The following is a 16,553-nucleotide window of genomic DNA, read 5'->3' on the forward strand; positions in this document are numbered from 1 at the left end:
GTTGTTCCCAGTACTGCCGGGTGTGACCCCCAAACAAACAAAAAATGCAATTGACTTTATATCTTGGCTTTCACGATCTATCTAAAATTAAGATAATAAGATTTGACGCTTAGACTCTGTGCCCAAAACTACTAAGTGTTTTTTTTTTTTTTGGTTTTTGGGTCACACCCGGCGATGCACAGGGGTTACTCCTGGCTCTTCACTCAGGAATTACCCCTGGCGGTGCTCAGGGGACCATATGGGACGCTGGGATTAGAACCCGGGTCGGCCGCGTGCAAGGCAAACGCCCTACCCGCTGTGCTATCGCTCCAGCCCCTACTAAGTGGTTTTTATGTTGTCTTTGTAAATCTCTATTTATGTGGTTTGTAGAGTGTGGAGAAATAGTTATGTACCAGCAGAAAAATATTGGGGAGAATAAATAATGCAGCATTTGTTTTGAGGGATTTGGAAGAAAAGTGATTGAACATGCAGTTTAGCTAATCTCCTACTTGGGTGCCTTAGAAACAGGTGAAGAGTTGTAGCATTGGTTATGTTTTTGGATCTTGAGGACTTGTCTCTAAATGTTTCCATCTTTCACTTCTCATCCAGTGTCTGTAGATATAACCTTAGGTTGGCTCTGTAACAGCGGCAGGACTGTTCAAGTTTCCTCTAATGGCATTCTGTCACATAGGTGGGGAAGAGCGTGGGGGCTGGGCATTCCCGGCTGGGCTCTGAGACCTTATATAGTGCTGGGAAACTTTAGTTGCCTGCCTGCGAGGCAAGTGCTTTACCCCTGCACTATCTCTAGGACTCAGGTTTTGTGGTGTGGGATTATTATTATTTTTTAACTGTAAGTAGGAAGGAGTTGTAGCCTTCATAGGTAAGAGCGTGTCCCTTTGAGTCAAAATGCACTAAAATGCCACAGTAGCTCTGTGCCCCTAGACTTATTATTTGACCTCCTTCTGCTTTGCTTCGCATCCACAAACCCTAAGAGCCGGTTCTGGATTAAGTGAGTCAGTGTTTATAAAATGCTTGGAACACCTCTGGCACATGGTAAGCACCATAGGAGTGTTTGTTAAATAAAAACAGTAACAATAGCCAAGGAGCTCTGAGAGGGGTAACTAGGGGGAAGGACAGAGGTGGTTCTCAACATTTATTGTATAGATTTAAAGTATGAGATTATTTCAGAGGTCTTTGGTTTTTGAGCCACACCAGGCAGTGCTCAAACTTACTCCTGGCTCACTCCGGCGGGCAGGAAACCACATGGAGTGCTGGGGATCAAACCCTGGTTGGCAGTGTGCATGGGAAGTGCTCTACCGACTAGACTATCTGTCCCTCCAGTCCCTGTTTCTGAGGTCTTGGAGAGGCCAGGCTATTCTAAAGTTTGAAGCAAGAGTGTCACAGCACAGCTTTCTGGAGGAGTAGAAAAAGATACTAAGATGGGAGATCCTGAAGGTGGAATGTGGGGAAGGAATCCTCTCCCCCAACCAGCGCCAGGTAGTGCATGCGCGATGTCACACTCATCAGACTTTCGGTATTTTTTTTTTTTTATTTATTTTTTGGGTCACACCTGGCGATGCACAGGGGTTACTCCTGGCTCTGCACTCAGGAATTACCCCTGGCGGTGCTCAGGGGACCATATGGGATGCTGGGATTTGAACCTGGGTCGGCCGCGTGCAAGGCAAACGCCCTACCCGCTGTGCTATCTCTCCAGCCCCCCAGACTTTCGTTTTTATGGGCCACCCGCGGTGGTGTTGGGGGGGCTACTCCTGGCTTGATGCTTTAGTGGGGGTTGGGGGGGTGGAGAAGAGTGTCAGTTCCAGGTTGTGCTCAGGGAACTGTGTGGTGTTAGGAATTCAGCCTGGGCCTTGTGTACGCAGAGCGTGTGCTCTGGCCCGCATCAAGCATTCTTTGTGGAGGAGCCTCCCAAACAGTGTTTAGGAGATCTGGGGCTCTTCTGGCAATTCTTGGCCAACAGGGCGAGCAGTTCAATGCAGGGCCCCCAGGATCCAGGGCCACTTGTGGCAGGCTCTTCAGGCTTACACCTTGTCATGCTCAGCGGGCCGTGTGGGGTGAGGAACTGAACTTGAGTCAGGGGCATGTGCCAGCCCTGAGCCGTAACCATTACTGTTGCCCGTCCTTAAATCCACGTGCCAACACTCGAACTTCTTGATTTTTCAGTAGAAAAACAGCCCTCTTGTCTTTCGTGTTATTTATTGCTTGGGGACATGTGGACATCTTTTTTCCTCACCGCCTCTCTTTTTCCCTTGGGAAGAAATAGTTTTGTGCTTTTTCTAGTTTTCCTGAGTGCATTAGCACAAATTTCACTCATTTAAGCACATGCTTTGCTTCTGAGAAAATAAACTTAAGAAGGGATTGCTTGGAAAACAAACAACAGTATGTGTTGAAACTAGAGGGGACATGGTACAGGTTTGGGGAAGTCAGTAAAGAACTAGAACTATCAAATGACAATCTAATAGAGTAATGAATGTCATTGCAAAGGAGTGTAATGACCAGCGCCGGAGAGATGGTACAGAACGCAGGGCTCTTGCCTTACTTGCAGCTGACCTGGGGTCGATCACCATATGGTCCTCCCAGCACTGCCAGGAATGATCCCTGAGCGCAGCTGGGTGTGGTCCATTCCCCCCCCCCCAACCCTAAAAAAGTATCATGACCAAAAGACAAGTTGTCATGTGGAGTAGGCATTATGCGGTAATACATTTAATAGTAATCAAGTCCTAAATTATGAAGATCTGGCAGATATTAATGTTAGTATAGGAGCTCATTTTATAATGGTTTAGAAAAACTTTTTAATATATGAAAATTTACATTCACCAAATGTAAAGGGAAGGTAGATGAAGGCAAATGAGATCAGTAAACAACTCCTGGGAAAAAAAGAGCTACTGACTGGAGAGTTCAGTTCTGCTGCCTTAGATGGAGGGTTTGCTGGATCGAGGGTGAACGTGAGAGTAAGCCAAGGCAGGCCGCAAGAGGGAAGACCGTGACTCACTCGAGGCAAAGGATTAGACTTGGAGGAGATGAAAAATACGGATCCTCAGCAGCACTTAGTTTAATAACTTGATTGAGGGCTGCTTATGTACTAGATACCATCGTAGACTTTCATTTGTCTTTGTTCCTCCTTTTGCTGTATCAGAGATTGAACTCAGGACCTCACACATGCAAGACAACTACCTTACCACTGAGTCGGTTGTCTGACTCCTCTCCTGGGCTTTTTACACTTGGCCTCATTTTATCCTCAGGACATATTAGAAATGGAAACTATAGTTCTGTTGTAGGTGGGGGAAACAAGTCAGAGAGGTTAATTTTCCCATCGCAACACAACTAGTCTCAGTCAGTCAGTGGCAGAGCCAGAAACAACGGTTGTCTGTCACCTTGCATGGTTGCCTCCCGTGCAGCCGGTCTGGGTTTAATCCCTGGCACCCTGTATGGTGCCCCAAGACCGCCGGGAGTGATCCTTGAGTGCCAAGCCTGGGAGTAAGCCCTGAGTGCTGACAGTGTGGCCCAAAAGCCAAAATAATAAAAATATTTTTTTCCCCAGAATCTCTTGGGATTAAAATGTAAACTGTTTTTAGTTTTTTATTTTTTCCAAACCATTTGGGTAATTTGATCGGTTGGTGTATGGGCTGCATCTGGGGTGGCACTCAGGGTTTACTCCTGGCTCTGTGTTCAGAGATCACTCCTGGTGGTCTAAGAACCAGACCGTGACTCTAAACTGGGTCAGACATGTGCAAGAGCCTTACCTGATATACTTTCTTGATTTAGTAAAATTTTCAAATGTCTCAATATTCTCAAATGTCTCACATTCTCAAATTTTCAAATGACATTGAACCTGAGTTGACCCCATGCAAGGCAAGCAAGTATTCTATCTGCTGTACTACCTCTCCAGCTCCTCAATTACTATTTGATTATACTATAGTGTAAAGATATTTCAGTAAAGAACAGTATCTTTATTTTTCCTAAGTTTACAGATAGAAGGGGCAGATGGCTTGAAGGACTGGAGAGTATGTATGCTGGGTAGTCTTGGGTTTGATCCTTGAAGCATAAAGAATTCATGGGTCCCCTAAGTACTGGGTGTGCCTCATCTCTCAATGAATCTACAAATAGAGGGACTAGAAAGTCAGTACAGCAGATGAGGTACTTGCCTTGCATGAAGCAGACCCAGATTTGATTCCCTGCACCCCGTATGGTCTCCTGAACCTGCCAAGAGTGACTCCTGCATGTAGAGCTAGGAATCACCCCTAAGCATCCCTGGTGTAGCTCCAAAACACAACAAAAACAGAGACTATAGATAGGAATCAAGAATAAAGTGAATATATTTCTATACCCTAGCAGCCAGCAGAACATCCCCAAACACAATTAAGATAGTTTCATTTTCAAAGCCTCAAACAAGGGGCTGGAGCAATAGCACAGTGAGTAGGGCGTTTGCCTTGCATGCAGCTGACCCCGGTTCGATTCCCAGCATCCCATGTGGTCCCCTGAGCACCGCCAGGGGTAATTCCTGAGTGCAGAGCCAGGAGTAGCTCCTGTGCATTGCTGGGTGTGATACAAAAAAAAAGCCTCAAACAAGTCAGTATTTTAAAATTGTCATTTAGGAAAAGAACTGCAAGACTCACACATTGAAACATTGTTGAAAGAGATTAAGGAAAGTCTAAGGGGCTGGTGAGATAGTACAGTGGGTGAGGCACTTGCCTTGCTTGCAGCCTGCCGAAGTTCAACCCTCAGCATCCCAGAGTACTTCTAGGAGTGATTCCTGGGTGCAGAGCTAGGAGTAATCCCTGAGCATTGCCAGGTGTGGCCCCAAAACGGGTGGGGGTGGGGGGTGGGAGGAAAGAAAGTCTTTTTAATGATAATGATGATGATAAAATGAACCCCTAGGAGATAGTTCAAAGATGTGCCTGGTATGTATTGAATAGTACTCGAACTCTGTGTTCTGTGGCCTCCTGAGCACTGCTTAGTGTGTTTGTAGTGGCCCTTGAGCATCACTGGGCTTGCCCTGGAGATAAGCATTAAAACATCCAACCCTGTTTCAGAGGAGAGGCCCCTGGGTCTCCGGAGCACTTCTTGGTTGCACTCCTCCCACTGTCAGGTAGAGAATGCTTTTTAAGAAATCAGGCACAGGATGCAGGTTGCTGTAGTTTATTTCTATTGTAGTACTGAGCTGCTATCTTAAAGTTATGTGGGAAATGTGTTTTTGCGGGGGCACACTTGGTGATTCTCAGGTGTTACTTCTGGCTCTGCAACTAAGAAATGCCTCCTGGCAGTGCTTGGGGGACTATTTGGGATACCTGGGATCAAACCCAGGTCGGCCCCTGAGCAAGGCAAGTCCTCTGCCTGCTGTGCTATCTCTGCAATCCCCCCTCCCCTGGACTCTCATAGGTGGGAAATATTATCTGCCACATATTATCTGCCAGCTAGATTGTTTTTAAACCCTTTTCTATGCTCGCTTTTAAAAAAGTGTCTCCTTTGATTCAAAATGGGGGCAAAAAACCCTTCCTTGGCTCAAATTCTAGCTGTAGCAAGTTTTCAGTAAATAAAAATTGGCCTTTAAATCTTGAAAGAATGATCATACATTAATATGATGAATTACAACTTCTTGGAGCAATAGAAAGAAAGCAGAAACCATCAACTGCCTGAAATTCTACTCCAAGTTTTGTGTGAATACACATTGGGCAAAGAACCCACAGTTCTGGTCAGGTTCTCAATTGAGAACATGTTTGAAAAAGACATTAAGCACTGATTAACTTTTAGAAGACAAAAAGGCTGTTGAGAACTGCTGGACCTTATAGAAGAGCTGGTACCACACTGGCCCTCTGTAAGCAGCTAGAAAACAGGACAGAATACTTGAAACCATGATTTTTAGATAACTGGTGGCAGGCAGGCCAGGACTGCAATACAAATTGAGCCCTGCGATCCCTCTGGCTTTCTTTTCTGAAACTGGATCCCAGTGAATCTAAGCAGGGCGAGGCACTCTCGCTGGGCCAGGGAGATAGAAATCAGAGTAGCAAGAAGCTTAGGAGGCAGGACTTTGTAGGTAGAGGGTGGGTTACCGTAAAAGGTGGAGTTAGGCACACAGTGAACTCAGAAACCCTCTCATTTCTGCCGGATCTGGCTTCAGTGGGGCTGCAGGGGCTGGAGGAAGAACTATTAGAGGAAGAACTGCTGGAGAGTTGGGACTTAACAGGAATTTGGTGGTCATTGCAATCTGACCAGCCACAGGGGAGAGATTTTGTTAAGTACCTGTACTATTACGGAGTGACTTCAGAAATTCAGGGGCCAGAGCCAGTGACAGTACAGCAAGAAGGGCGCTTCCCTTGCTTGTGGCCGACCCCAGGTTTGATCCCTGGCATCCCTGATGGTCCCCCGAGCCCACCAGAAATAAGTCCTGAGCACAACTGGGCGTGACCCACCCCTTCTTGCCCATCCCCCCAAAAGAAAAGAAATAGCACTCTGGTGGGATGGGAGGTAAGGTGCTTGCCTTGTACACACTGACCTTGGTTTAACCCCTGACATCCTCAGGTGGTCTCCTGAGCTCCCCAGGAGTAAAACACACCCAGGGGGTATGTTCCAAAACCAAAAATAACAACAAACTGAACTAGCTTTCCAGCGAAGAGGCCAAAGGAACTAGAGGAAAGGACTATTGTAGTGGCTGGTGGGGAAAAACAGATCGGCTCAGGCAGGCAAGCCCAAGGCCTGGGTTCCATCCTGGCACCACAGGGCTTGTGCAGCTTTGCATCCTCTGGCATCAGTTGAACCACTGACCTGGTTGGCCAAGAATGGACAGTAGAACCCCCAGACCCTTGGAGGTCCTATCCCCCCTGCAAAAAGAAACAAACCAGCCTCCCAAGACAATTAAGCTGATCCTCACTTTAAATACCTAATTGAATAGAATTCATTTTTCTTTTAAATCCCTGTTAGTAAAATACAGCATTCACCATCTAATCCAAAGTTGTCCAACATATGAAGAAATAGGAAAACGTAATAATTCTACGGGTGCAGATCACACCCACCCAGTAGTACTCGGAGCTTATTCCTGGCTGTAACCCAGGGATTGAACCCAAGTCAGCCACATGCAAAGCAAGAGCCTTACTCTCTGTAGTATCTCTATGGCCCCATTGTAATAATTCATTTTTTGTTGAGGGGAGGTCACACCTGGCGGTGCTCAGGGCTTCTGACTCCTGATGGTACTGGGGATTGAGCCTTGTGCAAGATACACACTTGGTATCTCTTCGGCCCCGCCGTTTTATAATTCTTAACCAGAAGTAAAGTGATTTTTTTTTTTAAGTAAAACAGATTTTATTTGGAGGTTTTTGAAGGGAAGGAGGGAGAGAGAGTGAGAGAGTGGACAGTAACACACTCAAGAGGGAATGCGGGCTTCTCCAAGGGCGGAGAGCCCCTACACACACCCCAGCATTAGATACGAAAGCATGAAAGTACACATCTCAAGAGGGGAGATGCAGGCGACACATGTGCTTGGGCATTACATGTGCTTGGCCACGTGGGCCCAAGCATCACATGGGCTTGGGCACCATGTGCGACATAAAATGAGTTATTGACAACAGATCCACAAGTAACAAATTATGGATTTAGAAGAGAGCATATTTCAGTACAGCAACTGAAAGAAAATGCTAGGTATATAATTTATAAAGCCCAGTGATTGTATTACAGCAAGGAGTATTTTCAGGATTAAAAAGAATCTTCTCATTAAAGGTGTTAATTTATTATATTTATATATCTAATTTAAAAATACTTGAGGCAAAAAACTAAAAAGATATAGATGACTCACAATAACATAGATATTTCGACCTTCCTCTTTAGTTGTTGGTAAAATAGATTTATATGAAATAAAGTGAACCTTAACTTTTTTCTGGGTTTTTTATTGTGGGGGGGGGCATTGAAGCCACGCTCTGCGGTGCTCATGGTTTAACTCCCGGCTGTGCATTTAGGAATTCCTCTTGGCGAGGTTGGGGGGACCTTATGGGGTGCTAGGATATTGGCTGGACCACATGTAAGGCAAGTACCCTATACTCTCAGGTCCCGGAACTTTACATTTTTCTGAAAGAAACCTCAAGACCCACATAGTTTCACTGACGACTATTTTAGAAGAATTACTAACCAAGTTATTTCAGTAGATAGAGGAGGGTATACTTTCCACTTCATTTATGGGATAGTTGTACTTAGATACTAAAACCAGATAAAGACATGCCCTATTCTTAATGGCCATTGGCTTGTCCTTCATGGATATGTGCACAGAAATCCTTAACTAAATAATTAGACCCCAGGTTAATTTTGTATTTAAAACAGTAGATGGGGGGGGCTGGAGTGATAGCACAGCGGGTAGGGTGTTTGCCTTGCACGTGGCCGACCCGGGTTCGATTCCCAGCATCCCATATGGTCCCCCGAGCACCTCCAGGAGTAATTCCTGAGTGCATGAGCCAGGAGTGACCCCTGTGCATCGCCGGGTGTGACCCAAAAACCAAAAAAAAAAAAAAAACAGTAGATGGGACAGGGGTGTATAACAAGACAGACGTTGAGTACATGTTTCACATGTATGGGGCCTGGAACTGATCCCTGACACCTCCCTCCCAGGAAAAAAAACATAAAACCTTCCTACAAAACAAGCCACAATACAATTTTTTGCCTGAAAGGAGTGAAGAAATGAATCATGATCATTTTACCAAAAAAGCATATGAAAACATGCAACTTATGGCAGGCCTCAGCAGGCTATGAATAGAAGCATATTTTTCCAACCTGCTCTATTTTATAACAATTCAGTGGTGTGTGTTCAGTCTAAGCTTTTTTAAGGATCAAATACAAAGCAACACTACAAGAGGCCCGAACTCGTACAATAAAGCACTCATTTGAAGAAAATATGAATTGAGAGAAAGTAAGAGATAAAAAGATTCTTTGGAACATGTAGAATTGAAAAAATACAATATCTGGGACTGGGAGAGACTCAGAAGGCATGCTCAATCCCTTGAGCAATCCCCTGAGCACTGTGGGGTGCCCGTACACCCACCACAAAAAAGAAAAGAGCAGTGGTAGGCAGCAAAAGAAAAGAAAGGGTAATCTGAAATTTAGAATTCTTGGGCCCAGGGCCATAGTACAGGGCATTTGCCTTTGACATGGCCAACCAGGGTTCTATCCCCAGCGTCGCATTTGTTCCCTGAGCACCACCAGGAGTAATTCCTGAGTGCAGAGCTAGGAGTAACCCCTGAGCGTCGCTGGGTGTAACACTCCCCTCCCCCCCAGATTAAAAGGACTTCAGTTGACTGGATTAGATTCTTCATAAGAAATGATCAGTTATGGGGCCTGAGAGATAATATATTGGGTAGGACGCTTTGCTGGCCATCGCCGACCTGGGTTTGATCCCTGACACCCAGGTGGTCTCACAAACACCAGGAATGATCCCTGAGCATCGAGCCTGGATTCAGCCCTGAACACAGCTGAGTGTGATTCAAACAAAACTATAAACAACTAAACTACAGATATTGGCCAATTGACTGTAAATAATTAAACTTTGACTGTGGAACTTGTTACAGGATGTTTTCACCTGCATTAATTACCTTGCTTGATGTGTCACCAGAAGTCAAGCTTTGGAAAAATGAATTTTCTAGTGGCTGGAAGTTGCACTAACTAATGTCTCTTGCCACTGGATCGTGCTTCTGAAATATCTTTAAAGGGGTGAATAATTTGGCTCATCTTTCTTGCTCGAGCAGCTGAAAATTGATAGGTGTGTGGGACTGTGGAAAATTGAAATACGTGTTAGAATTATAGGAAGTGAGGTTTCTGCGCATGTCTCCATAGTGTTTCCCCTCCATTTCTTGTCTGTGTTGTGATGACAGGGTTGCCCAGATACTCGGTTGCGGTGGTCACCAGGAATCAGAAGCTTTAGTTGTGTCGCTTGCATACACACCCCTCCCTTTGTCCTGGAGATCACACACACAGTCACAGTCCTGAGGGTCCCAGGCAGCAGAGTTGCGGGGACTATGCTTTCGAATGTGGGTAGCACTGGGGGGTGGGGGGCCGGACTCTAGGCCTCATGCTTACAAGGCAGGCGCGTGTGCTCCTGCGCCAACCCTGGGCCATTCTAGTTTGTTTCACATTAGCCAGACCTAAACAAGAGTCTGGTTGAAGCAAACAAACCCTATGATTGCTATGGTTTATGGTAATTTAGCAAATGATAGCATTCCCCAAGACTCTTATTAATCCTCTTGGCAGACTAAAAAATTGACAGGCTTTTCTTGACTGCTGAGCTTTTGGGTTTTTTGCCCCTCTGACCCCTAAATTTTATCAAAAGCTTCCCCACTGCCTTAATCATGCTTTTTTACATACTGAGGTGTGTGCATGTTTGGGAGTGTGATGAATACATGCTGAGGTGATAGAGGCATTTACGTGGAGAAACTACACACCTGTAAAGGTCATGCTTAATGGGCTACAGTGGTACTGCAGCCGGCAGAGCATTTGCCTTGCACGCAGCCCATCTGGGTTTGATCCCTGGTACCCCCTGTTGTCCCTCAAACCTGCCAGGAGTAATTCCTGAGTGCTGAGCTAGGAGTAACCGAAAGCCTGACTAAGTTGTGCCTTAACGTGACTGCAAGAGGAAGGCTGGAGGTATCACAACTGCAGCAAGGCTGGGGCGTTGGTAGGAGGAGGAGGAGGCAGGTGAAGGATCCTGTATCTGCCAGAGAGGTACTAGAGCCAGCTTTGGTTCCCAGCACCTGAGCTGGCCCACTTAGCCCTGTCAGGAGTGAGCCCTGGGTATCGCTGGATGTGGGAAAGCAAAGGAAGGAAGAATCCTCTTCTATTAAATTTTTTTCTATCGCTGTTATATTTACAAACTCATTTTTGTTGATTTTACGGTTCTGGGGATTGAACTCCTCATACTCTTTTTTTTTTTTTTTTTTTTTGCTTTTTGGGTCACACCTGGCGATGCACAGGGCTTAGTCCTGGCTCTGCACTCAGGAATTACTCCTGGCGGTGCTCAGGGGACCATATGGGATGCTGGGAATCGAACCCAGGTCGGGCGCGTGCAAGGCAAACGCCCTACCCGCTGTGCTGTCCTCCAGCCCCTCCTCATACTCTTTTTTTAACACCTCTCTTCATCTTCATTTCTCCACCCTCTTCTCAGGTAACCTTAATTCTGTTACCTGAGACGCGGGTTTATCTTTTTTGATTTGTTTTCTCTGCCTTCAGGTTGTTTGGGGGCCACACCCACCTGTGCTCAGGGCTTACTGCTGACTCTTTGCTCAGGGAATTATATGGGTGCTGGGATCAAGCCCTGGTCAGCTGCATGAAAGGCAAGTGCCTCACTCACTTTACCAACTCTCTCTGCTCCCTGTTCATCAGTTTTATGTCCGTGGATTACTTGCATTAGTTAGATACTATTTGTTTCTCACTTACCTTCACTAATTCCCTTGACCTTCCATTTTGCTACTTATTCCTAAATTTCATTTTTCATAACAAACAGCATTTTATCCTGTACATTCTACCAACTTTTTTTTCTCTCTGGGTCACACCTGGAAATGCTGAGGCATCACTCCTGGCTCTGAACACAGGAATTATTCCTGACCTTGCTTAGGGTACCATATGGGATGCCAGGGATTGAACCCACGTTGACCGAGTGCGAGGCAAACACCCAATCTGCTGTACTATCATTCTGGTGCCTCTTTGCTAACTTTTACTGTTTCATTTTTGGTATCCTGAAGTCTCATGATGATAGTATTTGATGGAACCATTATTTTATTCATTATACTTCCCACATGGTGAGTCTTTTAGTCTAATGTAAAATAATTTAAAATAAAAATAATCCTTTGGTTCATCGATTTTTTTTTCTTGCATAATTTTTATTATCTATGTATCATGTGTTCTTTCCTTCTTTAATTTCTACTAAAGTCTGACCTGGTTTGTCTTTTTAACTAGTCATACCCCTTGTACATTACTTCTCTTTGTTTGCTTCTGGGCCACCCTCAGTAGTGCTCAGTGGCTACTCCTGGCTCTATGCTGGGGGACGGGGCAATTACTGGAGGTGCTGGGGACCATGTGCTACCAGGATTGAATTGTGCCGCCTGCATGCAAAGCACAGCGTCCAGTTTGTATCTCCCTAACTCAGGAGATAGTTCCTTTTATCTGTTTGCAACAAGATTCAAGGCGGGGTCAGGGAAAGGAGAGGGTTGTGGGAAGTGAAGGAGAGGTGTAAACCTGAAAACTCCTAAAAATTAAAGCAAAGACCAAAAAACACGAGTACTCATAGTCAACAGTAAGGATGTAATTTTTTTTTTTAAGTTGCCCAGCACCGCTGCTATCAGTCCCCCATTCCCACCAACAAAGGGAGCTATCTCTTTTCCTCTGCATGACCCCTGTTTCCCCCAGGCCTCCCGCCTTCCCATTTTGTTTTGTGCTTACTGTTCTGGCATCTCACTGGAGTCTTTGTCCTTCAGAAATTGGCCAGAGGCTCTAAACGGATTAGAAGCTAAGTGGACTGGTTAATAGAGCCAGTAGAGTAGTGAGTTTGGGGCTGGAGCTATAGTACAGATGGTAGGCCATTTGTCTGCACCTGGCAACCCATGTACCTGCCAGGTGTGATCCCTGAGCACAGAATCAGGAGCACCACCTGGTGTGGCGTGAAATAACAAATAGTGAGTTTAATACCTTAAGGGTGAAGTTTCTGTTTTTTAAAAAAAATTCTTGGGGCTTGGGGCTGGAGCGATAGCACAGCGGGTAGGGCGTTTGCCTTGCACGCGGCCGACCCGGGTTCGAATCCAGGCATCCCATATGGTCCCCTGAGCATCGCCAGGGGTGATTCCTGAGTGCAGAGCCAGGAGTAACCCCTGTGCATCGCCAGGTGTGACCCAAAAAGAAAAAAAAAAAATTCTTGGGGCTGGAGCGATAGCATAGCTAGGAGGGCATTTGCCTTGCACGCGGCTGACCCGGGTTCGATTCCCAGCATCCCATATGGTCCCGCAAGCACCACCAGGAGTAATTCCTGAGTGCAGAGCCAGGAGTAACCCCTGTGCACTGCGGGGTGTGACCCCAAAATGCAAAAAAAAATCTTTGTATAGTCACATTTATTAATTTGTATTTCTTACTTAATGATCTTTCTTTCTTACTTGATTTAAACATCAGGGTCTACAGGTTAACCTGTTCATAATACATTGTGTCAGGCATTCGGTGTTTAGCACAAATCCCACCACCAGTGCCAGCTTCCCTCCACTGTTGCCCTCCTCCATTACTCACCAAAGTTGCTCCCTTAGCATGCACAAAATAATTTTTTATATTGGTTGTTACAACACAATGGTAAATGGAATTTAAAAAAATAGTTCAGTAAAAGAAAATTTTGAAGGCTAGAGTGGTAGTCCAACAGGTAGGGCATTTGCCTTGCACATGGCCGATGTGAATTCCATCCCAGGATCCCATGTGGTTCTCCAGGACTGCCAGGTGTGGCCCGAAAACTGAAAAAAGAAAGTTGTGAAAATTGTTGTATCTCACAGAGGCGTTATTAAAGTCACTGTCTGAGAACTTGCTGAGCTCTTTGTTGCTTGTTGAGCCTTCTGTGTTCTGTTTATTGAGCTTGGCGGGCTTCTGTGCTCCTTTCCCGTCCAATTTGCCGTGCTTCTACAGAGCTGTCAGTCTCGTGGAGTTTGTCAGTGTAACTGGGGCAGTTCTTTGACTTGGCATCTTGAGAGTAGCCCCCAAGTTGTGAAGCTGGGTTGTTTATGTACCAAGACTGTGGGAGTGGGGGTGCCTGGTGTGACTGCAGGGGACTTCAGCAGGGTGGGGACTCTCCCAGCCCACTTTCTGAGAAGTCCCCCGAGTTTTCAGCTCAAAGACTGGGATACCGGAGAGTTTCATTGGTTCAGTGACGCTAACGAGATTTGAAGTTTATATTTCTTAGGGACTCTTTCTAGACACTATTCATTAGCGAATACTTTTGGAAAACCTGCTGTATGTCAGACATTGCTGCAGGTACTGGGAAATTTTGATTGATTTAAACAGATAATATATGCGACCCTGGGATTCAATTCCTTATCCCCCCCCCTCACTCCTCACTGCAGAAACAGCAAATCCCTACTTTGGTGGATCTTATGTTTTGGTAAAGAGAATGGTATGGGTGGGTTATTAAGGGAAGGTGGGTATGTGGGGGAGGGTCATGGCCCATCTGGTAGTTTAGTATATATTAGGTAAGGGGAAGAGCAATGGTAGAAAAAGATAACAAAGAAGAATACCCCAGGGTGGAAGAACAGTGTCTGCAAAAACCTGAGCTGCGTGTGGAGCTCGGAAGTCAGTAGCTAGGTAGATGGGAACGAAGATGTGGAAGGAAACTCTGCGAGTCAGGGTGGAGTAGAGGCAGAGGCGCAAGATATAAAGGGTCTTGTGAATGATTTTAAAGACTTTGTGAAAGATGGGTTTGGGAGAGAATAAACACTTGGGTATCTCAAGTTTGAAGTGAGGAGGGATATAAAATTGTGAGCTTTTGATGTGTAAAATAATGAAATTGGGGCTGGAGCAATAGCACAGCGGGTAGGGCGTTTGCCTTGCACACGGCCGACCCGGGTTCGATTCCCAGCATCCCATATGGTCCCCTGAGCACCGCCAGGAGTAATTCCTGAGTGCAAAGCCAGGAGTAACCCCTGTGCATCGCCGGGTGTGACCCAAAAAGCAAAAGCAAAAAAAAAAAAAAAACATGAAATTAAAACCACCCAAAGAATGAAGATAGAAAAGTTTTGTAGTTTTAGAGGCTAGAGAGATGTGGTAATGAGAATTGAAGAGTGGCCAGGGAGTTTCTTAGTAAATCAAAATGAAGATCTCTAACTCTGGTTAGTTAGGAGCTGGAGCAGTAGTACAGGTGCTAAGTCACTTGCCTTGCACACACTCAACCTAGGTTTGATCGTATGGTCCCCTGAGCACCACCAAGAGTAATTCCTGAGTGCAGAGCCAGGAATAACTCTTGAGCAATGCCACATATGATCCCAAAACTTAAATATATATGGTTAACTAGGTAATTCAGATAAGGATTTAGAAATGACCATTGACTTTAGAAACAAAAACGAAAAAAGGAGGAAGAATCCATAAGTTCCCAAAGAAATGCAGAAAGTTTTGCAGTGGACTGTGAATTTGGTGAGGGGCAGGGGAAGGTCTAGCACTCCTGTGAGCCGTTTCTGTCGTGAACAGTTTGGTAAAGTGGTTGAAGCATCCTAAATCCTTAGAGAAAGTTATTCCATGTACCCAACATGTCCTGTTGGGTTACAGCTTTTGGACTGTGTCCTAAATTAACCTCTCTAGGTAAGTATTCTGAAGTAGCATTGTTATCTGGTTTGTCATTAAGATTCACTGTCACTGTCACCCTGTTGCTCATCGATTTGCTTGAGCGGGCACCAGTAATGTCTCCATTGTGAGACTTGTTACAGGTTTTGGCATATCGAATACGCCACGGGTAATTTGCCAGGCTCTGCTGTGCGGGCGAGATACTCTTGGTAGCTTGCCGGGCTCTGTGAGAGGGGTGGAGAAATCGAACCCGGGTCGGCCGCATGAAAGGTGAACACCATAACCGCTGTGCTATGGCTCCAGCCCATCATTAAGATTTATGAATAAATTATATACTGAACTGGAATTATTAGTCTTGGTCAGAGTTGGTCTTGACAGCTAGGTCATGTTAGGGCAGTTATTTTCAGTAATTCTTAAGAGAAAAAATACATGGCGAGAGGGTGCTTGTCTTGCACACAGCCAATCCAGATTTGATCCCCACCCCATAGTGTCCCCTGAGAACTACCAGGTGTGGTACCAAACCAAAAATATTTTTAAAATAGTTATATGTAAATTATAAATATTTATAGGCTGGATATAATAGTCTGGGTTATAAATTCTAGGAAAATAGTTATTATTTTCCTTTTAATTGGATATGGGAAACAAGGGGATCCCAGTGAAGATTTGTTTGGTTAAGGATGGAGGATTGGGGGTGTCACTTAGCAGTAGAAGGGTACTTTTCATGACTGAGGCTTGGGTTTTTCCCAGGTGCCTGCAGAACCCCCACCCCCAGTAGATAGGTATAGTATTCTTTCTCTCTGTAAGTTAGTGAAGTTGTATTTTCTCCCCACTAGAAAACATCTTTTTAGTTTTAGAAAAGTGTTATTTAAAATATTTAATTTGGAGAGCCAGAGAGAGAGTACAGGGGTTATGGTTCTTGACTTGCATGGTTTCCTGAAACCCTATATGGGCCCCCAGCACCGCCAGGAGTGACCCCTGAGCACAGTCAGGTATGGAAGAGGGTGGGTTTTCTTTGTTGTTCTTTTTGGTTTTGTTTTACTTTATTTACTAGTTATAAAAGATTCACTCTATAGCTGTTTTCTTCTGCTGTATGCTCAGGTATAAATTGAACTCATTTACTCAGAATTGCTTATTTAGTGAGTATCAAGAACTAAAGAAACAGGGCTGGAGCTATAGCACAGCGCTTAGGGCGTTTGCCTTGCACGCGGCCGACCCGGGTTCAATTCCCAGCATCCCATATGGTCCCCTGAGCACCGCCAGGAGTGGTTCCTGAGTGCAGAGCCAGGAGCAAC

At 45.3% G+C, this 16,553-nt stretch overlaps 1 protein-coding gene across 1 annotated transcript in view; it reads left to right on the plus strand.

Moving 5' to 3' along the window:
• The window catches only part of RAB10 (RAB10, member RAS oncogene family), a 70,913-nt gene that overhangs the window by 31,425 nt on the left and 22,935 nt on the right, over positions 1 to 16,553 (plus strand). The window lies entirely within an intron of this gene.

Source organism: Sorex araneus, chromosome X (genome assembly GCF_027595985.1).
Source record: "Sorex araneus isolate mSorAra2 chromosome X, mSorAra2.pri, whole genome shotgun sequence".
Taxonomy (NCBI): Eukaryota; Metazoa; Chordata; class Mammalia; order Eulipotyphla; family Soricidae; genus Sorex; species Sorex araneus.